Source organism: Pleurodeles waltl, chromosome 3_1, assembly GCF_031143425.1.
Source record: "Pleurodeles waltl isolate 20211129_DDA chromosome 3_1, aPleWal1.hap1.20221129, whole genome shotgun sequence".
Taxonomy (NCBI): Eukaryota; Metazoa; Chordata; class Amphibia; order Caudata; family Salamandridae; genus Pleurodeles; species Pleurodeles waltl.
Genome location: NC_090440.1, coordinates 700,215,979 through 700,241,353, shown reverse-complemented (window position 1 = coordinate 700,241,353; position 25,375 = coordinate 700,215,979).

Below are 25,375 nucleotides of genomic sequence, written 5' to 3'. Positions count from 1 at the left end.
CCTTGACTGCCACGGCAATAGTTTAAAAATAGCTCAAAAACTTTTTTTAGCAATTAACCTAGCTTTTTCTTTTGCCTTTTATTTAATAAACAATTTCAAATTCATTATGCAAGAATGATAAAAATAATTACAAATTCTAAATACAAATTATAGATACAGTAGGTGCTCCTAGAGTGACGGCGCAGTGTAGGTGAATAATGTGATTTAGGTTCCACAGTGTTATATACAGTCAAAATGTGGTTAAAAAAGTTTATGGGGGTCATTATGAACCTGGCAGTGAGTGGTAATGTGGCGGCAGTACCGCCTACAGGCTTGCGGTACATACCACCACATTATGAGAATGGTGGGTTGGCTGCAGCCAAACCGCTACCTCTTCACTCAGACCGCAATGGCGGTAGCAGCTGCCGGGCCGGAGATGTCAATCTCCAGCCCGGCGGTCCCTATAGTACAGCCGGCGGCATTTTGAGCCAGCCTACCACCATGGTTTTTGTGGCGTTAGCAATGCCACGAAAACCATTGTGGTAGGCCCTACCGGTGACAGGGAATTACTTCCCAGTCACTGGTAGGCGGCTCACCCACCCCCCCAACACTCCCCAAACACCCCCCAGCACCCCTCCATCCACACTCCCACCCTTCCGATCCTCTCACCACCCCTTGTTATCCTCTCACCACCCATACACGCACACACCCACAGACACGCACTGCGCATACACCCACTCACTCACACTGGCATACACGCATACACCCAGTCATGCTCGCACACATTCGTTCACACATTCACATTGACATGTAGACACACACTTACTTCACCATTCTTACACACATGCATAAACCCATGCAAACAACACTACACACACAGATGCATTCACACACATACTCACACATTCACGCACACAACCACCCCCCACACACACAACATCCCCCATCCCCCTCCTCTATTGGAAGCCCAACTTACCTACTTCCAGGTGGTCTTCCGGCAGGGAGCGGGAAGGGGCGCTGCTACTGCCAGCAGCGCCCATCAGCAGAACACCCCCAGGCCATATCACAGGTCATGATACAGCTTGCGGCGTTCTACTGGCATGACGGTGCTGATGGTATCAGCGCCAGCTTACACCATCCGCCAGTATGATCACTGCTGGATTTCCGCCCTCCTTGTGGCGGGAGTCTGGCAGTGATCATAGTATGGTGGATGGATGGTAGCCACAGTGACGGTATTTTAGCGGCTGTCACCGTGGTGGTAGACGGTTTTTACCACCAACGACATAATGAGGGCCTATGAACTTCACAGAGACCCCTATAATGCAGGTGTCTAGAAGTCACTATTCGTTTTGACATGAATTCACACCCAATCTTGTTGACGTTTCAACCCAACAGATGAGAACAAATCATTAATGGGTCATCATCAGGACAAATAATCCCTTTAAGGGAAGCACCACAGACATTTTCATGATTAATCGCATGTTTAAATTGTATCTCTTGAGATGATGGGTCATTTCATCATAAAACCAAGCTTTTGTCTTTTGGCGTCAGGTCAAATTTGTCTTGCAAATCAGGGAAACTGAGAAAGAAGGAGTAGCTGCTAGAGTGAAATGCCGACAGTGAAAAATTCGTAAGGTTTCTGAAGTGATTGTGTTACCCTACCTGTAGTAAACTGAAAAATTGGGTTTTGATTTTGTTTAGTGCTCACAGTCATTTTGCATTAGTTGAGTGTGAATCTGAGCTTAGGAGGACAAGCCACCAGAGTTTGTCAGCCGCTGTGTGTAAGTGTGACATCATTGGAACCGCACTGGGTTAGGTTGGTTAGTGAAAAGGGTCGTGCACGGATTGGTGGACAACCGTGAAGCGCAATTGGTTGAGAAGGTTGGTGAAAAGATTCTGGGATTGAAAGTCACTTCTTGATTTGATTAAGAATAACATAAAAGTCACATAAATTAAATTTTTCAAAGCTTTAAAGAGTGTTTTAAGGAGAGATAGGCACATTACAACGAGTATAGGAGATACTGCACCGCCAGAATGTACACCAGCTTACATTGTAATCGAAGAAAAGGGCGCTGCACCATGCCTTTGGCTGAAACAATGGTGTAAAGTGACAGATAGATGGGAATTTAGCATTTCCTGCTAATGGAACGTTTAAATTGAGGAGCTTAGAGAATTTGAGGAGAGTGCTATATGATTTGAAACACCCTCAGAGACCAGCATAGTTCAAGGCATTAGCGATCTGTGAATTAGTAGCCAGACAGCAGCAGCATCAGAAGTTTGAGAGGAGGATGAGAAAGTCGGAAAAGACACTAGCGGGAGGCTAGATGGGATAGCAATCAGAAATTTTGTCGAACCAAGACTTAACAGGGAATTAAGTTGTTTTCTGCAATTACACAGGACAGCGAGAGAGAAGAAAGGAAAGCTACCAGAAAGACAAACAGAAATCCCTCCACGAGTAGGGAGCTGAGATCAAAGGAGTCTAGAAGATCTTTAACACTTGAGGAAGAATCAGATGATGATGAGTTCATTTTACAGTTACTGAGAAATTGTTCCCCACCATATGAAGCACAAGAGAGCGGTCCGAGCACTAGTGTAAACCCTTCGGCACCGACTCCGGTTAACATGACGACGAGTCCAGTGCAGATTAATCCTAGCATGACATAGAGCCCAATGCAGAGCAGTCTCAATCTGCCTACTACATCGACAGCTCAAAATCAGATGCCACAGCCGAACGTCCAGAGAATTTACCCTGATGTGCCTATTGTGGAAACTGCAACAAACTTAATAGTGCCAACAGAACAGGTTTTTCTGAAACCGAAAATGGTGCAGACAGAGCCAACTCCACTCTTACTGCCTCAAATACAGCCACATGTGATTCCAAAATACACTCCTATAACAGGGAGACAAACAGATATGTCTAAAGTGATGAGTCAGAATACTGGAGTGATGAACCCTCAGAATACAAGTGCTAGACCAAGGCCAGACACTGTGTTTGTACCTGTCACTTATTGGTCCAGTGATACCATTGTTTGCTCAGGGAAACAATGGCACAAATGGTCAGGGAAACCTGAATCAGAGTCGAGTGGGAGGAGGACTTAATGATTATGCCAGAATAATCCCTAAGGTGGGACAGACTTTTGATGGAACAGGGTCATTGTTAGATTTGAGTCCTTTCAGAGCTCCTCTAAATACCGAAGCAGGGTTACATATTGGTCCATATTGGTCCCAACTTGAAGTTAATGATACCCCAGCTTCTGAACTTGACTTTACGACAGTTATCAGGCACTCAACCTAATAACATTTGTAGGAAGTTTGCTCAGTATGTACTATTTCAAAGTAAGAAATAGCATGCTCAGAGTCCAAGGGTTCCCCTTAGAGGTAAGATAGTGGCAAAAAGAGATAATTCTAATGCTCTATTTTGTGGTAGTGTGGTCGAGCAGTAGGCTTATCAGAGGGTAGTGTTAAGCATTTGTTGTACACACACAGGCAATAAATGAGGAACACACACTCAGACAATTCCAGGCCAATAGGTTTTTATATAGAAAAATATATTTTCTTAGTTTGTTTTAAGAACCACGGGTTCAAGATTTACAAACAATACTTTAAATGAAAGGTATTTCACTTAGGAACTTTGAATTAGCAAAATAGCATATAGAGTTTTCACACAAATGGCATATAGCTCTTTTAAAACTAGACACTGCAATTTTCAACAGTTCCTGGGGGAGGTAAGTGTTTGTTAGTTTTGCAGGTAAGTAAACCACCTACGGGGTTCAAAGTTGGGTCCAAGGTAGCCCACCATTGGGGGTTCAGGGCAACCACAAAGTTACCACACCAGCGGCTCAGGGACGGTCAGGTGCAGAGGTCAAAGTGGTGCCCAAAACGCATAGGCTTCAATGGAGAAGGCGGTGCCCCGGTTCCAGTCTGCCAGCAGATAAGTACCAGCGTCTTCGGAGGGCAGACCAGGGGGGTTTTGTGGTGCACCGGGGGGGACACAAGTCAGCACCAAAAGTACACCCTCAGCGGCACGGGGGAGCGGGTGCAGTGTGCAAACAGGCGTCGGGTTCGCAATAGGTTTCAATGGGAGACCAAGGGGTCTCTTCAGCGATGCAGGCAGGAAAGGGGGGGGGGGCTCCTCGGGGTAGCCACCACCTGGGCAAGGGAGAGGGCCACCTGGGGGTCGCTCCTGCACTGGAGGTCGGATCCTTCAGGTCCTGGGGGCTGCCGGTGCAGTGTCTTTACCAGGCGTCGGGTCTTTGAAGCAGGCCGTCGCGGTCAGGGGGCGCCTCGGGATTCCCTCTGCCTGCGTCGCTGTGGGGGCTCAGGGGGGTCAACTCTGGCTACTCACGGTCTCGTAGTCACCGGGGAGTTCTCCCTGTGGTGTTTGTTCTCCACAAGTCGAGCCGGGGGCGTCGGGTGCAGAGTGCAAAGTCTCACGCTTCCGGCGGGAAACGTGTGTTGTTTCAAAGTTGCTTCTTTGTTGCAAAGTTGCAGTCTTTGTGGAACAGAGCCGCTGTCCTCGGGAGTTCTTGGTCCTTCTAGATGCAGGGTAGTCCTCTGAGGCTTCAGAGGTCGCTGGACCCTGTGGAACGCGTTGCTGGAGCAGTGTCTTTAGAAGTGGGGAGACAGGCCGGTAGAGCTGGGGCCAAAGCAGTTGGTGTCTCCGTCTTCTCTACAGGTTTTTCAGCTCAGCAGTCCTTCTTCATCTTAGGTTGCAGGAATCTATCTTTCTGTGTTTTGGGAGGGTTAGTAGCCAATGGCTACTAGCCCTGAGGGTGGCTACACCCTCTTTGTGCCTCCTCCCTGAGGGGAGGGGGGCACATCCCTAATCCTTTTGGGGGAATCCTCCATCTGCAAGATGGAGGATTTCTAAAAGTCAGAGTCACCTCAGCTCAGGACACCTTAGGGGCTGTCCTGACTGGCAAGTGACTCCTCCTTGTTTTTCTCATTATCTCCTCCGGCTTAGCTGCCAAAAGTGGGGCCGTGGCTAGAGGGGGCGGGCAACTCCACTAGCTGGAGTGCCCTGGGGTGCTGTAACAAAGGGGGTGAGCCTTTGAGGCTCACCGCCAGGTGTTACAGTTCCTGCAGGGGGAGGTGAGAAGCACCTCCACCCAGTACAGGCTTTGTTACTAGCCGCAGAGTGACAAAGGCACTCTCCCCATGTGGCCAGCAACATGTCTGGTGTGTGGCAGGCTGCTAAAACTAGTCAGCCCACACTGGTAGTCGGTTAAGGTTTCAGGGGGCACCTCTAAGGTGCCCTCTGGGGTGTATGTTAAAATCAAATGTACACTGGCATCAGTGTGCATTTATTGTGCTGAGAAGTTTGATACCAAACTTCACAGTTTTCAGTGTAGCCATTATGGTGCTGTGGAGTTCGTGCATGACAGACTCCCAGACCATATACTCTTATGGCTACCCTGCACTTACGATGTCTAAGGTTTTGCTTAGACTCTGTAGGGGCATAGTGCTCATGCACTGATGCCCTCACCTATGGTATAGTGCACCCTGCCTTAGGGCTGTAAGACCTGCTAGAGGGGTGACTTATCTATACCTATAGGCAGTGTGAGATTGGCATGGCACCTTGAGGGGAGTGCCATGTCGACTTAGTCGTTTTATCCCCACTAGCACACACAAGCTGGCAAGCAGTGTGTCTGTGCTGAGTGAGGGGTCCCCAGGGTGGCATAAGACATGCTGCAGCCCTTAGAGACCTTCCCTGGCATCAGGGCCCTTGGTACCAGGGGTACAAGTTACAAGGGACTTACCTGGATGCCAGGGTGTGCCAACTGTGGAAACAAAAGTACAGGATAGGGAAAGAACACTGGTGGTGGGGCCTGATTAGCAGGCCTCAGCACACTTTCAAATCATAACTTGGCATCAGCAAAGGCAAAAAGTCAGGGGGTAACCATGCCAAGGAGGCATTTCCTTACAGCATTTCACTGCAAGGTTTGACTGCCCAACAATTGACTTAATGGTTAGATAAGCTGAATACCCCACAGAGATCTCCTAGAGGAAAGGAGTACTTGAATTATACTAGACTAGGGATTGAAGCAGGTGAACTTATCAAAGGAACTATGGGTGTGAACGGACTCAAATCTTACACCAAAGCAGAATTGTGATACTTGTGTCCAAGGATTACAAGAGAAGCAAGTGAGGTACATCAAAGGCTAGCAGAATTAGCAGAGAAATATGGCATAGAAATAGAGCAAACAAAACACTTGAAGAGGAGTTACAGGTTAGATTTATACTCAAAAGATTTCGGGCAAATGAGATCTGCAGGCTTGAAGGCACACCTTAGGGAGTTGCTTCAAAGTGTTCAGACATGGGGAGCAAGTAGGAAGGCAGATGGATAAAGAAGAGAGATAAAAGGAAAGTGTATTCTGTGAATCTTACTGCGAATGTGCAGCATGTTGAGGATACGGTAAAATGTTTACCGATGAGAGAGATTCCAGGAGGGAACTTTGTCCATGTCTCTTGGAACAGAAGTGACATTCTGTTCCCTACAAATGATTATCCCAGGTTGAGAGAGAAACCAGTAGAATGGTACCAGCAGACAGACAGGTTCGTGAAACTTGCAAAATGCCTGTGGGAGGATTTGAACACTCTATTAGAGATAGTAGTTCCAGCTGATTTATGGATTGAGTGCAAGAGAAGCGTAGAATGGCTGACAAAGGAACCAGAGAGAGATGCGATTACAGGCGCACCATCCCCAGAGGTAATGAAATACTACTATAAGGTGACTGAATTTTTGAAAACGAGGATTTCGCCAAACATGTTGACTGGCAGAGAATAGACAGGACAGCCCAAGAAGCGAAAGAATCAATGCATGCGTATAATGAAAGATTGTTGCAGGCGTTTAAGCATTACAGTGGTACAGAAACAATTGAGCCGAAAGACATGATTCATTTTGTGTTCAGATTTGTTGAAGGACTGGGACCAGAAATTACTCAAATGATTAAGAGCCATTTGATTTGTTGGCAAGCAAAGCCGATTGATGAGGTGTTACAATATGCGAAATACTGTAGTGACGAGATTGAGTTGAAGCAGAGAAAGTTGAAAGAAAAGGCGATGGTGATGCCTCCAGAATCATCTGCGGCGTCCCCCAAGGATCATCGCTCAGCCCCACGCTCTTCAACGTTTACATGGCCCCACTCGCCAACATCGCACAAACCCACCACATCAACATAGTTTCCTACGCAGACGACACTCAGCTGATCCTCTCTCTCACGAAAGACCCTACAACTGCAAATAACAACCTCCACAACAGACTTCACGCCATCGCCAGCTGGATGGAATCAAGCCGCCTCAAGTTAAACACAGACAAGACAGAGATCCTCATCTTTGGCGGCAACCCCTCAGCATGGAACGACTCCTGGTGGCCCACCTCCTTAGGACCCGCACCCTCGCCCACCACCCACGCACGCAACCTGGGATTCATCTTGGACTCCACACTCAGCATGACTCAGCAGGTCAACGCCATCTCCTCTTTCTGCTACAACACTCTCCGTATGCTCTGCAAAATCTTCAAGTGGATTCCCGTGAAAACCAGGAAAACTATCACCCATGCCCTGGTCAGCAGCCGTTGGACTACGGAAATGCCCTATATGCAGGAACAACAACCAAACTCCAAACAAAGCTGCAAAGAATCCAGAACACATCTGCCCACCTCATTCTTGACGTCCCACGCAACAACCACATCTCCCCCCACCTCAGAGACCTACACTGGCTACCAGTATCAAAGAGGATCACCTTCAAACTCCTCATCCACGCACACAAAGCCCTCCACAACACAGGTCCGGCCTACCTCAACAACCGACTCACCTTCCACATCCCCACCCGCAATCTTCGCTCCGCCAGCCTCGCCCTCGCCTCCGTCCCGCGCATCCGCCGCACCACTGCCGGAGGAAGATCCTTCTCTCACCTAGCAGCCAAGACCTGGAACTCCCTACCGCTGCACCTTCGCCAGACCCAAGACCTCTTGACATACAGGAAACACCTCAAGACATGGCTTTATGACCAGTAGCTTCCCACCCCTCCCCGCCCCCCCAGTGCCTTGAGACCCTAACGGGTGAGTAGTGCGCTTTATAAATCCTGTGATTGATTGATTGATTGATTGAGGAGCAAATCAGTATTTGACCAACCCAATTACAGAACCAGTTCAGGTTAAGATTGGCAACTTTAAATGATTACATAAATTTGTAGTCTGTGATTCAAATCCAGTATCCCCACTGGGAAGGGACTTGCTGTGTAAAACCAGATGACGATTATTTGCTCAAATGATGGGATTGAGATACAGACAAATAGTGATGATGAGGATGAACCAGCTCCAGAGACAGAGTGTGAAATAATAAATGGGGAATACCTCCTGATTAGCTTCTTTACAGTTTTCACAGTGAAGGATCTTCCTTCTGACTTACAGGGAATAGTTAAAGAGAGAGTGTGGGATTTAACAGGGTTTGACATTGGTCTGATAAAGGGAGTTAAGCCATGTAAGGTTCCAATAAAGCTGAATGCAATTATTACCCCGATTCCCCAGTACCACATTACAGATGACATCATTTAGAAGGTTGCTCCCATAATTGCAGGATTTGTAAACCAAGGGGTTTTGAAAGAAGTGTTAAGCAACCCATGTAATTCGCTGATAATGGGACTGAGAAAGCCCTGAGGGAAAGTTTGGATTGTCCAGGATCTGAGAAAAATAAATTACATTGTGATTAAATGTTGTCCTGTAGTGCCAAATCCAGCCGTGATTGTGTTTCAGATTCCATGTGATGCTGAATGGTTCACCGTCATAGGCTTGTCACAAACATTATTTTCTGGGCCTCTTCATGAGGATAGTCAATTTCTCTTTTGCTTCAAATTCTTAGATCAAGTTTACTGTTTTTGTAGAATTCTTCAAGGGTTTTCAGAATCACCCTCCATATTCAATCAGATCTTGAAAAAGAACCTGGAGTAATTGGAAATGCCTTTCCAATCGATATTGGTACAGTACATTGATGATTTGCTGATTGCGTTCAAAACAAAGGAAGAGTGCAAATATGACACAATTGCCTTACTGAACCATTTGGGAAAGAATTACATAAAGTGTCTCCAACTAAATTGCAATACTGTCAGAAAGAAGTAAAATATGTGGGTCACCAGACTGAGAAGGGGATTAGGAAAATACCCAAATTTCAGATGAGTCCTCCAGCCACACAGAGGATGTTTTTGGGGATGGTAGACTACTGTCGCCAGCGGGTTCCCAACTTTTCAGTCATTTCAAAGCCATTGCAGAAGTCACTGATCCCCTAGTGTTAGATCAGGCCTGTATGAAAGCATTTTCTGAATTGAGAGAGTTTGTACAAAGCCCCAGCTTTGGGAATGCTTGACTACACAAAACCCTTCATGTTGTTCTGTCATGAGCGCGATGCATGTTATTTGGCTGTCTTGACTCAAGTCCATGGCGTTGTAAACCGCCCAGTAGCATGTTTTTCAGCTACTTTGGACCCAGTTGCAGCAGCTTTACCAGGCTGTTTGCGTTCAGTCGCTGTGGTTGGACAGAGTCTCGCACATTGTGAAGGCACCGTAATGGGACATCCCCTGACTATTATGGTCCCTTACTCCATTGAAGTTTTACTTACCAGAACAAAGATGCAATACCTGAGAGGTGCCAGGCTAACTTGCTATGAAACGAGCATCCTGGGGTCCCCTCATGTGTCATTGAAAAGATGTACAGTGCTTAACCCGGCAACCTTACTCCCAAATGAGAATGTTGAATTTGAAAAATTGGAAGATATTGAGCATGATTGTCTTGAAGTAACTGATCTGTGCACAAAACTGAGATCTGATATTAGAGCCACCCAATTGGAAGAAAATGACCAAATTATCTTTGTTGATGGTTCCTGTCTAAGGGACAATACTGGGATACTGAGAGCAAGATATGCTGTGTGCACAATTTCTGGTATACTTGAAGCGTCCTGGCTTCGAGGAGTATACTCTGCACAAGTAGTAGAACTGGTAGCCCTTACTAGAGCATGCCATGTTTCTGCAGAGCTCAGTTACCATCTATAAGGATAGCCAGTATGGGTGTGGAATAGTGCACGATTTTGGCCAGTTGTGGACTCAGAAAAGTTTCCTGACTGCTTCAGGTTCACCAGTAAGAAATGGTGAGAGAATTCAGGAGTTGTTGGACGCTATACAAATGCCTGAAAAGATTGCTGTGGTGAAATGCAGTTCACATCTAAAATCACAAGATTTTATGTCAATGGGAAATGGATATGTGGATCAAGTCGCAAGGTTTTGTGCACTGAACTGTATATTGTTCAAGGATAAGAGGGAATTGTAACCTGAAGAAGATGAAACATGTCCAAGCTATGCATTGCATGTTACAGATACCTTGAAAGAGCTGAGAACACTGCAAAATAATGTTAGTAGGGAGGAAAGACAGTCATGGGTCAAAATGAAATGTGTACAACAACAGGATGATCTGTGGATTTCAGAAGAGGGTCAATTAGTACTGCTGAACAGTTTGTTGACTCAAATGGCTAGATATTATCATAGTCAAGCGCATGTTGGGAGGGATGCAATGATTCAATTGTTCAAGCAAAATTGGTCCAATCCAAAGTTTAGACAAGTTCCTGAAGCAGTTTGCCATTGTTGCGTCATTTGTCACCAAATGAACGAGGGAAAAGGGACAGTGGTCAATTTGAGCCACATTGGAAGAGCAGAATGTCCATTCAGCAGAATGCAGATGGATTTTATTGAGATGCCTGTGTGTGGAGGATTGAGATATGTGCTGGTGATTGTCAGCATCTTTAGTCATTGGATTGAAGCTTATCCTACACGAAGAAATAACAGCCTCACAGTATGGAAGTTATTGCTAAGGGAGCTGTTACCACGTTTTGGGTTTCCGATCTCTTTAGAATCAGATAGAGGAAGTCACTTCAACAATGAAGTAGTTAAATTACTATGTGCAGCCTTAAACATTAAGCAGAAGTTGCATTGTAGTTACCGCCCTGAAGCAACAGGACTTGTGAAACAGATGAATGGTACCCTGAAATCAAGGATGGCGAAAATGTGTGCGTCCACGAATCTGAAATGGCCCGACGCACTACCGTTAGTTCTAATGACAATGAGAAACACATCCGACAGGAAGACAGGATTGTCACCGCATGAGATCCTCATGGGCAGAGCAATGAGGTTGCCAGCGGTTCCTGTGAATGCTCTTGTGAACATAACAGATGATATGGTGTTGGACTACTGCAAGGGCCTGGCTGATGTTGTTCGCTCTTTCTCTCATCAGGTGGAAGCCACCACACTGCAACCGTTTTCAAGATCAAGGACACAACCTGAGAGCAGGTGACTGGGTTGTGATCAGAAAACACGTGAGGAAAATGTGTTTGGAGCCTCAGTGGAAAGGCCCTTTCCAGATAGTTTTGATCACTACCACAGCTGTAAGGTGTGCTGGAGTTCCGAACTGGATCCACGCAAGCCATACAAGAAAAGTGGCATGTCCTCTGGACAATGAAGAGGAGTTGTTGAGAGTACCAACAACGACCAGACCAACTTCAGTGCCGGAAAGAGGAACTGAGACTGGATCTGAGCAAATTGAAAACGGTTCAGCCACTCCTGTGAGAGACGAAGGAGGAGACCTACAGTGAACCAATCTCAATTGAGGCAGTAGGAGAGTCTAGTCAGAGGAGGGCTCTCCCAGAAGTTGACAATTTTGAGAGACAAACAGAGCAAACGACAGACCCCGAGGGGGGAAGGAGTTGAGGCGGATCAAAGCCAATGTGGTCTAACTCCTCCTGAACCAGTTGCAGGTCCGTCAAGAGAAAGTCCTGCAGAGCAAGAAGAAGTTACAAGTTCAGCACTGAAAAGAGCATTGACAAAAGGTCGACTGAAAGGAGATAAGTGGCCAGGTCACAAGCAAATAGTGAGGAAGTAGATACGACAAGGAGAGAAGACCTGAGTGAAGGAGAGTTGAATGGAGATTGAAAGTTGAAAAGAAAGAGAATTGCAAGTCAAAGGTACGCATGTCCTGAATGGGCGTATGCCACAACAAGTGAATGGCAAAGAGGATTTTTGTCTTTTTGTATTAATCGAGACATTCCAGGTCAATATTTTGGCACTTGATGGGAACCAATGAATTGTACTGTTGAAACTACATGCTGAGAAAAAAAGTATAAAGAAAAACAGACTGCTGAAAGTAATTGGAAAAGGCTTTTGATAACCTGATTTGACAAAAATAACTTGATTTGCAACTTGAAGACTTGAAAGGATTACAGAAAATGACTGAGTTACATCACAAAAAACATAAGAGTCTCCTTTTAGTATAGTGGATGATATATTTGAAGCAATGATTCCTTCAGTGGGAGCTGTTCTGAATTCTATAAAGATTCAAATGTTGTCTACTATTGTGGATAACATGTTGACAAAGTTTTCAGGAGCCATGATTCTAATGGATACAAATAAGCCTACGGTAAGATCTAAAACTCTTCAGAACCGTCTTGCATTAGACATTCTTTTAGCAAAGAATGTCGGAGTTTGCAAAATGCTAAATTCGAAGCATTTTTGTTCATATATTCCTGATAATAGCAAAGAAATTAGAAGCTTACTTACTAATCTGACTAGTGAAAGTGCTGATTTGAAAGAGGTGAAAGAAGCAGGTGTTTGGGAGAAAGTTGGCAAATAATTTGCTTCAGAGGGAAATTGGCTCAGCAACATTGAGAAAGGGATAATATTGAAAACAATATAAGGAATATTGATTATTGTGATTTGCATAATTGGAGCATTGGGAATACGTAAATTGTATCATGTGATTAGATCAAGGAAAATAAGGAATGATCAGAGGAGGGAAGAGATAAAAAATGAACATTTGTTTAGGGAAAATTCAAGGAGGGAACGAAGATTAAAAGAGATAGAGATGACAAATTTTAGCTGGAGCAGAAAATTTGTGTGGGAAGATGTAATTGTGATGACATATTTAGTCATCAGAGAAGGGATTGTTAACACTGAAATTTTACTAATGAATATTCATGTATACTGGGTGTTGAGTCTGCATAGAAAATGAGTTAACATTGAAAAATAATACACAAGTTTGAAAATGTGCCTACTGGGGTGACCATCAATAATCACGAAGTGTACTTATTAACAATTTATTAATGTAAAATGTTGAGCTTATATTTGGATTATTGTAGTAGTATATCATATTAATGGGTATATATTATATATTTGCTTTAATAATCATAGGCCTTAATTTAGCGAGGTCTTGGGCCTAGTTGGATGGCCTCATGTCAAGTTGCATTGCTCAGACAAATCATAAAGTGGCTGCTTAGAGAATTAAATTGTAATTTTCCATTGCATTGACCGAATATTAGTAGCTAGAATTCTTTCCCATGAGAACTGCTTGATAGAAAATGTTATACTGGCTAAGGATATTTTGTATAATTTAGTGAGTGTAAAGGCAATGTTCCCAGGAGCGGACAATAGATGCACTGACTGGAGTATAAGCTGATACAAATGTGTTACCTGACAAGCCCAACAACAGGAACAGGAGAAGAGGAGCCAATCATCGTCATGTGAACAATGGTTTAGTAAATTCTCAGATTTGTGGTTCTACTTGCATTGAACTAAGCGCAAATGTACGATTCTTTGACCAATAGCAACGTGGGAAGTAGTTTTAGGGAATCTAACTTAGCCAGACTGCATGGAGAGGAGAGACGCCAGTATCTTTCTTGACCGTCCCGAAAGGAGACATGCTTAACTTTTCCTAACCCTGTTGCCCAAAAGCAACATTTTATTATGTCAGTTCCTGAGGCATTTCTATCTTGAACTTTAATGCTGAATTCCGATGCTTTGCTTACCGAACAGATATCCAATTAACGAAGACAGATACAGCTTGCTGACCCATACTGAGGCAAGGTATAAGACAATGTTACTGAATGTTATGTCTATTGCTTTTGTCCATATGTACCACCGCTAATTTTGATAGAGCCATAGTTAGATGTTTTCCAAATTTGTGTTGACTAAATTGTTTTGCATGAAGCCCATATATGCTATTCTAAACTGAAGGTTAGTTAGCATACTCACTGATTGATGCCTGCTAAATATTAACAACAGTTGATGTCTTTTCTTTGCTGAATTTAAATATATGTAATTTCTTTTGCAAAGTTATTCTTGCTATTGATCTGTACTGTAACCTTAGAATGTATAGTGATCCAAGCTTTGATTAAATTGAGATTCTTTAGAAGATTTGGTCAATCAGTGTTGTTTCTGTATGCTTATCATTTGATTTTGAGACTAAGTTACGTGATATTAGCGTTGTTAATATAGGGAAATAAACATTCTAACTTTTACATAAAGGTGTGGTTATTCATGGCCAAGACATCATGATGCGTGGAAATTACTGACTCCCAAGATTATTACATATTATTGATTGGTATTGCTATTGAGTTGTACCGGAACTGAGTTTATGGTGGGAACTACTCTAAGCGAGTAAAAAGGTCCAACAAACCTCTAACACGTCCCTTTATAAATGAATGACAATTAACCAAATAAGGTCAGATGCGCTAACACTCTCATTGGTGACTGAGCTTGTTGAACACCAGAGATGGAGAGAACTTATATGTGTCAAGCACTGTGACCTCACTCAATGAGTTTTAGAATGTGCAGGGTGAGCTGGCACAACATGGGAAAGGGTTGGCTTTAAAAGGCATCATCCCTTAGGCCCTCTCACTGAGAATGATTCAGCCGGCTCAAGAAAAATGAGCAGGGGTATAGTATCCAGAAAAAAAATGCTTCCTTTTCTGGCCAACTGGACAAAAAGGATTCTCAGTCACTATCATGTTTTTCAAAGTTTAACAAAGGACCGTATTTCTGAACCCTTCCAAATGTCTTCTGTACCTGATGGAGTTTAGCAAAAGGTGGCCATTGACGTCTATGTACCCATTGCATCTGTTCAGTATCTGCTGGTGTGGATGGAGGAATACTCCGGTTTTGCTGAGTATCTACTAGAACGGAAGACAGATTCCTCTCAAAAGGACCTTCTGGGGTTAGGCAATGCAAATGTTGTCAAGTCTGATAATGAGGAGGAATACAAACACTGCTGAGCACGTGGGATTCCAGCATCGCAAATCACATCCTTTTGGTCACAGGAAAATGCCAGGGTGGAAGACCTTATGGCCACATGGAAGAAGACCATGCAAGCTAACAAAAGGCCCATTTCGCAAAGGACATCCCATGTGACACCCACGAAAATCGCCAATTGAACCGTTTGAGGAAGTTGTGCATCAGCATACTACAAAACAAACGTGTCACTCCTCCCAGTTTGCAAAGGGATAGTGCTACTAGATGACTGTAAGAAAAGGTACATGAAGCAATATGTAGAAAGTGAAAGTAGAGCCAAGTCAACTTGCACTGACAAGGGTACATTGCAATGGCTATGCTGAAAGGCTAACAGATCTAAATTCTATATCATCATAACAGATGCCAAATGATCTGTTGGTACAGAGGGATGGTTATGTACTATCAAGAAACGTCTGTGCTTTAAATTATGAGGTCTTCATTATTTCCTTACAGAAATATGAAGAGTAAATCGGCCGCGGCTGCCGCAAATCTCAAGGAGGAACAGTGGGGGGGATGGCAGAGATGGGGGAAATACTTTAATAATAATCCTTAAAAACTTACCGTTACCGACACAGTCTCACTCCTCTGCTCTCCTGATGGTATCCTAGCACACCCTGGGACACCAGCACAGGCGTCTCATGCAATCCTTCCGCTCTTCTCATGCTATAGCTACCGTGAGCAGCACCAGGATTGGTCTGAGCGGCTTGGTATGCCACTCAGACACTGCATGGGTGTCTGTGCAGTTTCTCCAACCCGGCTGTGCAATACAGACGGGCTGGAGAAACCTAAAGCGGCCTGCCAAACAAACATGCGCACTTAGGTGCACTCCACTCCATTTGCCCTCCCTCCTCCCATAGCCCAGCTGTGCCCCTTCCTGCACATGCTGACTGAGGCAACAGTTCACGACTATAATAATAATGAAATAGCGTTTTATTTTTCAGCAGCTGGCTCAGCCATTGGGGCAATGCTTCTTTGCCATTGCGGAGGAGCCGCCCCTGGAGCAAATACTTTGATGAACTGCCAGACCGAGGGGCTCATCTTGGACTTTCCTCCATGCACTGTTGTCACTCCTGGTCCCAGCTCTTGTGACATTTCCTCATCCCCATATTCTTGTTTCTATCCCAACCTGCTATCCCAATCACTGTCAGGGGTCTATCAGAGTAACACTAGGACAAGACTAGAATATAGGAAGTATAAGCTTTCTTTAAGACAAGCATTTGCAATGTAATGCGTTTGCTCGAATTAGAGCTATTAACGTTGTAAAATCCTAACTGGACTTTTCTTGCAACTTAAATTGAAAATGAAAAGTAAAACAGTTGACATAAGGGAGTCGTTCCAAAGCGAAAATGCCGCCATATTAGTGGAAAGGAGAGTCACAAAAAGAAGAAGACGTTTGCTCGCAGTCAAACGTATCGGCAATCGAGCAATTATCCATGTAACTGCTGCAGTTTGCAAGGCGGTAACAAAACCGCCCCAAAGAAGGACAAACCTAAAGCACTTACCAATGATAACAAAGGATTTTTGACAGGCAAGCCCAGGAGCGAGTAAGTGCGATGGGCGTGGTTAAAAATCCACAATACTGACAACAGGTCAAAGCGCTTGCGTGTTTGACCTAAAAAAGGGTTTTCCAGTGCTGGGGTAAAACATATACGAGTATGTATCTCAAGGCTGGGAATGAAGTGAGCACAGAGGCTGAGGACTAGAGTAGGCATGGGCAGGTGTTGATTAGGAAACATAGGCCCTCATTATGACATTGACGTTAAATGCTGCTTACCGCCGCGGTGACGGCCACCAACATACGCTGCGGTGGCGAATATCCTTTTGCCATATTATGACACACACACACCAATCCAACAGAATACAGCCACATATACAAATCCGCCAGCCCCAAGGTCAATGCTAAAGTGGTGGTCCCAACACCCATACCGTTACGCCAACAAAACAATGTCCATCACATTATGACCCACAAATCACCACGGCGGACATTCAATGGCGGTAAACCATTGGCGGTACATACGCCGCAATCAGAATGGACATCCACATACAAAACAACACTACATTGGCCAATACAAAAAATACACAGCTGTCATTCATACGCACACCACTCCCACACACCCACACCTTTATAAAACACAAACCCACATTACCCACAACCCTTTACGAATACAAATCAATGCCATGAGATTGACACCAAGACCACTGCAACAACTAGACACACACCAGTTACACATATACATCCCTCACGCACCCCACATCATACACCCCTCCACTTTACTCAACACACTCTCACCAACTCACACCACACACAACCATGTCACCACAAAAGCACCCCCGTTTCACTGATGAGGCGTTAAGGGTCATGGTGGAGGAGGTTGTCAGGGTAGAGCCACAGCTGTTTGGAGCACAGGTACATCAGATATCCATTGCAAGGAAGATGGACAATCGTGGACAGGGTGAATGCTGTGGAACAGCATCCAAGATTAAGGGATGACATCAGGAAGAGGTGGAACGACCTACGGGGGAAGGTATGTTCCATAGCAGCAAGGCACCAGCTCACCATACAAAGGACTGGCCGTGGACCCCTGCCTCCTCCCCCACAGCTCACAGCATGGGAGGAGCAAGTCTTGGCAATACAGCATCCTGAGGGACTCACTAGAGTAGCCGGAGGACTGGACACTGGTAAGTCAACAATTACCTCTTATCAACAATTGCCATCTCACATCCTCACCCTCACCCTCACTCCCATCACTCCACTCCATCCCACATACTGCACCTACACATATGACTAACCACAATGCCAAGCCCTGCATGCTATACCAATGCATGGACAGCCCTCCCAGCCCTGCATGGACACCCATCACCAAAGCATGCCCAGCATAGGGAAACTAACAACCCCTCAATACATCACGATACACAAACAAAAGGTGGCAGGGCAACACCAACGATAGAGGGGAAGCCAGGGATGTACAACATGTCACACACATGAAGCATAGTACACCACTTACATCCCCACAGGTACCTCAGCCAATGTCAGCGGAGTTGAGGTGCCACGACTATCCAGTCCCCCAACAGAAGATGCCCCCAGTGATGACAGTAACTCTGGACTTCTGGATCTGGATGACCTACCTGGCCGATCAGGGCCATCTGGACAGCCGGTCACCCAAGCCCACTCCACCAAAGAGCCTCCCCCTTCAGTATCCAACACCACAGCACCCACCCAGCTTACCCACACCTCTGTCCCCAGGACACACCAATCAGCAGTGTGCCCACCAGTACAGGGACCTCAGGCAACACTTCATACCGAAGACAATCAGGGACCAGGGGTCAGTGGCAGTGGGCACACCGTTCAGGGGACAGAGGCACAGGCCAACAGGGACACTGGGAGGCCTGCTGGGTGCCAGGGGGAGAACAGGAACAGGGAACCAACTCTCCAGGAGGCACTCTCCAAGATCCTGTGAGCCTACCAACATTTCCAGGACACGCTGGGCCAGATCCTTGACAAAGTGCAGGAGAACAGGCGGCTGCAGGAGGGACAGTATCAGTTGATCAGGTAGGACTTGCAGGCCATTAACACCACCCTGATCTCCGTAGCAGGGGTGCTGGCAGACATGGCCAACATCATGAGGGAGGCAACAGCACACCAGCGGGGCCCTACCGCTAGCCAGTCCATTGACCAGCCCTCCACTTCCGCTGCAGCTAGTGGGCAGGAGGCCCCACCACAGGACCCACAGGGCACCAGTACCTCTCTCCCTGCAGAAGGTGAACCACCCTGCAAACGCTCCCTGTGACCCAGACAGAAGCCAGAGACACTTGCCAAAACCCCGCCAAGAAATGAGACTCTCCTGATTGCCCCCCTTGTGTCCCACTCAGTCACCTTGTCCACTTTGAACTGCCGTTGCCCCCCTTCCTATGGCCCCTTGGACACTACACCTGTGCTACAAACAGACTGAAACAATACCCTGGACTTTCCTCCATCATCACCCCATTCCATTGCACTTTCCCCTCAATTTCTTAGCACTACAATAAACACTCTTGAACAGAACTTGACTACTAGGATTGAAAATGTGTATTTATGGAAAGTCACATCTAGTGCAAATGAACTGTACACTGTGAGAGCATAGGAGTAATTACCTGTAGCTGGCTGTAGTCAGCACATCAGTACACAGTTGTTTTATCACCAACATCTGTAAAATGACAAGGTGACAGTAAGTTGAGATTCAAAGGAAGTTAATGCCATCATGCTACAGCCACACATAATACACCAATAGTCAAAGGAATGTGCAGTTGCACTGTCTCACCTGTGTCATTGGAAGTACTGTCGGATAACTGAAGTTCTGTTGTCCTCATCCTCAGCCTCTTCGCCCTCACTGTCATCAGGGTCTACTGCTGCCACAGGGGCATCTCCAGTCTACTCCTCCTGCAGAAAAGGTATATGGTGTCTGAGGGCCAGGTTCTGCAACATGTAGCATGCCACTACTATCTGGCAGACCTTCTCGGGTGAGTAGCGCAGGGATCCACCTGTCAGATGGAGGCACCTGAACCTTGCCTTCAGGAGGCCGAAGGTCCTGTCGATGACCCACCTGGTTTGCACATGTGCCTCATTATACCGTTCCTAAGCCCCTGTCCTGGCTTTCCTCACACGGGGTTAGCAGCCACAATAGGTTTGGGTAGCCAGAGTCACCTGCAAGTATTGAGGGAGCATATTTAGCCTCACACAATCCTATGGGGTTAACACCAGAATGCATCAACTAACATACAGTGGGTGGGGACCAAAGCTCCCCTATTAGCCACACCCTCTGTCTCTGTAGTTGGGCCATCACATATTTCTCAGAACACAGGTATCATGCACCAACCCAAGATACTTAGCATTTACGTTGGAGATGTACTGGTCCGCCAGGCACACCATCTGCACATTCAGTGAGTGGAAACTCTTACGATTCCTGAACACCTGTTCATTCTGGCGAGGGGGACAAACGCAATATGTGTACCGTCAATCGGCCCAATAATATTGGGGATATGTCCCATTGCATCGAATCCGGCCTTCACAGTGGCCAATTCGTCCACCTGGGGGAAATAAATGTAGTTGCACATGTGTTTTACCAGGGCAGACAACACTGTTGCCAGCATGATTGAGAACATTGGCTGTGACATTTCTGCTGCCAAGCCCACTGTCACTTGGAAAGAACCAGTTGCCAAGAAATGGAGCACTGATAGCACTTGCACAAGAGGCGGGATTCCAGTTGGATGACAGATAGATGAGATAAGGTCTGGCTCCAATTGGGCACACAGCTCTGTGATTGTGGCCCTGTCCAGTCTATAGGTGAGGATAATGTGCCTGTCCTCCAGTGTAGCTAAGTCCATAAGGGGTCTGTACACAGGGTATGTCTCCACCTCCAATTAATCCGCAGTGGTAGGTATCTAATGGACACAAAAGTGAATAGGCTGTCACAATTTGAACAATGGAACCACAACTTCAGTCTACTTGGTGCACTTATGTAATAGAACAGTGTTAATGGCGAGGTATGTGCCAATCTAATCTACGACGCAGTTTATGTTGATATGACTGTTTCTCCCCCCCTGAAATGGCGATCGCCTGTCCTGTATGTAGGGACAGGTAGAAGTGAGGTAATTCCGCTGACGTTGGGTGTCGTGGCGGAAGGCGGTCTTGCACCGCCGTGCAATTCCTCATTGGATAATATGGGGCTCTATGGAGTAAAGTGGCCAATGGGCGACAGAGGGAGCTGCATCCCACAGGACCCAGGAGGCAGAGTCCACCGACGCCGAGGGAACCAGTGGGACGGAGGGCGAGGGGAGCACCAGGGCGGAGACAGGAGGTGACAACACAGACTCAGATACCTCCTCCGATAGAAGCTCCCTGGTGGTGACCACAGAGGCAATGCATTCCTGGAGGGCATTCACGGTGGATTGGTGGCCCAACAGAGATCAATTCAGGCTCTTGCCTACTCTCTGATGGCAGCCATTGTCCCTGTTTCTACCATCCCACCTTTAACTACCACTTCCCAGTCCCATTCTCCTCAACCCCAGCCCATCCCAGGCACACATGCAGACGAACATGCACAAAAGACAACACCCAAGAGTGGCACAGTCAAATACAAGCACCACACTTCACTCCACAAGCACTCATGCAAACATAGACAGTTGCAGACACAACATCCACTGCCTCCATTGTCTCCCCCTCCTCCTCCTCCTACTCCACCTCCCTCCCAGTCATGTCCACACTCACACCTGCATGCACTACATCAACATCCACCACCAGCGTCACCACACCAAGCAGCACACACACCTCACTAGCAGACACCTCCACAACATCCATGCCCACGTCCACTCTGTCCTCTCCCACCTTGTCTGTCCCCCTTCCTAAAAGACACAAACGCAAGCACTCACACACCCAACAGCCATCCACCTCACATCAGCATACAGCCCTTGCACTTGCACCCAAATCCAGCAGACATACACCTCCTACAACCACTCGCTCAACCTCCACTCCCATCACTCCTCAAACAAGGAACAGATACTACAAATAGCCTAGAACAGGAAAATGGGTACAGGGAAAAGGGAAACAAAATTGGAGACCAAGCCTGTAATACCAGCAGCAGGAATACAACAGAGAACAAGGAGAGTCAACAGAAGTAAGTTCCAATCTGCTGCACTCTGTGCTCACAGGACTGAAACAGCTGGAGGCTCTGGCGAGGAGCAGTGGTGCAGAGAGAAAGCCAGGTGCAAGGACTTACCCAGGTGCAGGTAACCAAGGAACCACCAATGAAGGGAAGACTGAACTGGGACATGGAGAAGAGAAGACCAGGGGAACCAGGAGACATCAGAAAAAGAATAAGAAAACATGGACTGTAGGGATTGGAACAAATATAGAGAAGGGCCTAGAATACAAATACAAAGGGGTCAGAATAACCTTAAGATCCAGGGACAAACAAATCTAGTGAACAGGAGACTACCGCCAGGATGTGATCTAAGAAGGGTCTGAAGACAAAGAGCTACAAGTACCACAATGCATCAGGGAAGTGGAACAGAAACCTGGACTAAAAGGTGAAGCGAAATGCAGTATGATAAGTGTTGATGTGCTTGTTGTCCTATGCAGATGTAATGGCAGGTTCGTAAAGGGCCCTTGTGAATGACATCTAGTGGCAGGATGACAGAATCCACTGAACAGCAGCCAAGCTGTCCCCCATCATCAAATAAAGCTGTGCGAGTGACTTATCACCATTGCGGAATATGACAAAGATGTTCATTGTCAAGCATTGGGGAAATGTAGTGTTACAAAGCTAGTACAATCATCATAGCCCTTTGACAACACAAGAGTATGGAGGATGGGTGACAGAGTCAGAGCTGAAACAGAGCAGATGTCACTCCCAGCAAAAAAAACTTCCAACACCTTAAGCCATGGCTGCAGGCATGTAGGTACTTAAATAAAGTTGTGGGCTCCAGAGCCTCTGTGCAAGTGCTGCTTAGACCAGTGGTTCTTAACTTGTGGTCCGGGGACCCCTGGGGGTCCGCAAAACCTACTCAGGGGGTCCGTTACTACTTTGAATATGAAATTTTATTAACAGGCTAAAACCATGCCAAGGGGGGTGGGGGATGGATTCCAATAATGTTTCACTGGGGGTCCCAGGCTTCCAGTACTCATTAAATGTGAGTCCTCAGAAGTCAAAAGGTTAAGACCCACTGGCTTAGACAATACAAAGTCCAACCTCCTGCCTAAGACAAAAGATCAAACATTTTATGTTTTTATTTATTTATTTTGGAGATTTATAAAGCGCTCCTTGTCTTTTCTTGGTTACTTAACAGTGCTTGAGATCTTGTGGATAGTGAGCTGAGATTCATTATCGGAGATGCTAGAGCCTGATCAGTCAGATAGAAATATGTCTTTTGGTTCTTCAGTCACAACTATAGTCAGGTTTGAAAAGTTCAGCATGTAGTTTGATTTGGCTGCCATGCTTAGGTTCATTGGGCATGACAGCCTTTACCTTGCACACCTAAGGATTTGCTAGTGTGTTTAAGTTGTTTGAAGGATCTTTGGTGAGAAGATAAAAAAAACACTGAGTAGAGAACGCTGCTTGGGGAATAATCGTGGGTGGGGCTGCTAATAAATGAAGGCATTCTGGATCTTTATCCTAATATGGTATGGGCACAAGAGAGAGAACTTTGAACTTAATCCTTGCTTCTACTGGAAGCCTGCAAAGAGGCTTAGTTTCTGTAAATGGTCAAGTTTGCACACGTTTGTGCATATTCTGTCTGTCTCATTTTGTAACCGTTGGAGCTTGATGTAGTCTAAACTTTAGTAGTGCCTCCCATGTCACATAAGTCAGCAAAAACGTGACAGCTTATGTCTTATGTTAAGAACTAATCATTTGAATTTTGAAACTGCGCTGACACATTTTTATTAATGTGTATTTGTTTATATTGTAAATGTTCGACATAGGTAGTATTTGAATTAAATCAAATGGTAGAAGGATTAAACTGATATTATGATGTAATTTGGACTCTAGACTAATAGAATGTATTGAAACAATATTGAATTTCTAATGATAATTGATTTAAGAATGGGTGCAAAAATTAAAGAAATGCACTTCTCCATTAAATTTAATAAAATGCATTAACAACTTTTTCTTGTTTAAAGTTAATGTAACACGCATGTTAATGAGGTAAGGTAATTTAATTTATTGTTTCAGTTAATTAAAACCATAGCAATTTTGCTATTTACTTAATAAAAGCATTCCAATATAAATTAGAATTTCTGATACAGAGTAATTAAAAAGAAAAAGAAAAACAATTTTATATTTTAGCTTTCCCAGGCCACCCAGCTCCAAGTCCTTGGTCGTGAGGCTGGAGTAGCCTCTTGCACAGTATACCATGAGCGGTAAATCTGGTCTTAAAAAAGACTACAGGGCTGATGTGCCTTAGGGTTTAGTCCAATTTGCCAGAAAGAACCAGTTAGTGTATTCCCATCTTACAGCTTAAGTGTGTGCCGGTTTAGTCAATCAAAAATTTCAAGATTACTTAAGTAAGACACAACGTTAATTGATGACCTGCTTTTTAAGAATATGTGATTAAAAAAAAACAATTAAATCCTAAAATGTCTTGGCTTATAATAAAAGATATGCAGATTTAGTCAAGACAGGGGTTCAAAGGCCCATATTTATACTTTTTTAGCCCCACTGTTGCGTAGTTTTTTGACGCACAATCGGAGCAAACTTACAAAATACAATTGTATTTTTTATGTTTGCGCCGTTTTTGCGTCAAAAAGTGGTGCAAATGCAGCGCTAAAAAAGTATAAATATGGGCCAAAGTGTTTTAGATGGGACACATCATATTGTTACTGGCATGGAGTTTAAGCGTATCATATTAATGAAGTATTATTAATGTTGAGCTCATAATTTTTCATATTAAATGTGTTTTATTAAAACATAGTAATTAAATGTATTGCTGTAATTTTTTGTGTTAGCCTAAGTGAGGCCTGTTAAGCTTGTAATTTGCCACTGTGCAGGAAATGCTGATTCATTCCTTAACTTGAACTTTCTTTCAGCCTTCATTCCCATGAGAAGACTAGATTTTGGAAATAGGCCCCTATTGTTTAGACTTAGAGAGAAAGTGTAATAGTTTCCTTGAGTATGGTACATTGTGGAACATGGACTGCCTTTGTATACAATTGTTTCAAACTTGCGTGGAGTCGCACAGATGGAAGATGGACCTTGGAAAAGATGTAGATGTTTCAGCTTGGAGTCTGGTGATCGATTTCTATTGGATGATGCCCCTTCAACGTGATATGGACTGCTACCTTCGGCAAATCAGAATATCATATGAACTTTGACATATCGATGACCAGTTGGTCTTTGGTCAGATGCTTTCCTGATTTTCCATTCTGATGCTGTCAGAGACCTCCAGATGCTTTGCTGATGAAGAACCCTGTATGTTGTGTACTTTGGAGATGTAGCTTCCTCTCTGCCTTTGCCCCTTTTAGATATCCCTTTGAGACTTAGGGCCAGATTTATGCTTTTTCACGCAAAACTGCGTTAGCACAGTTTTGCGTGAAAAAGTATTGTGCCGGCTAGCGCCATTCCAAGATGCCGGCCGGGCGTCATATTTATGGAATTGCGCTAGCCGGCACTAATGCCCTGTTAGCGTCCTTGGAAAGGACACTAACAGTGCGGGGGAGACGTAGGGGAAACCAGGGCTTGTGCGCCAAATTATGGCGCTACACTGTTTAGAGGCAGAAATAATGCCTCTAAGTAGTGTAGTGCCATTTTCTGGCGCACAACCCCCA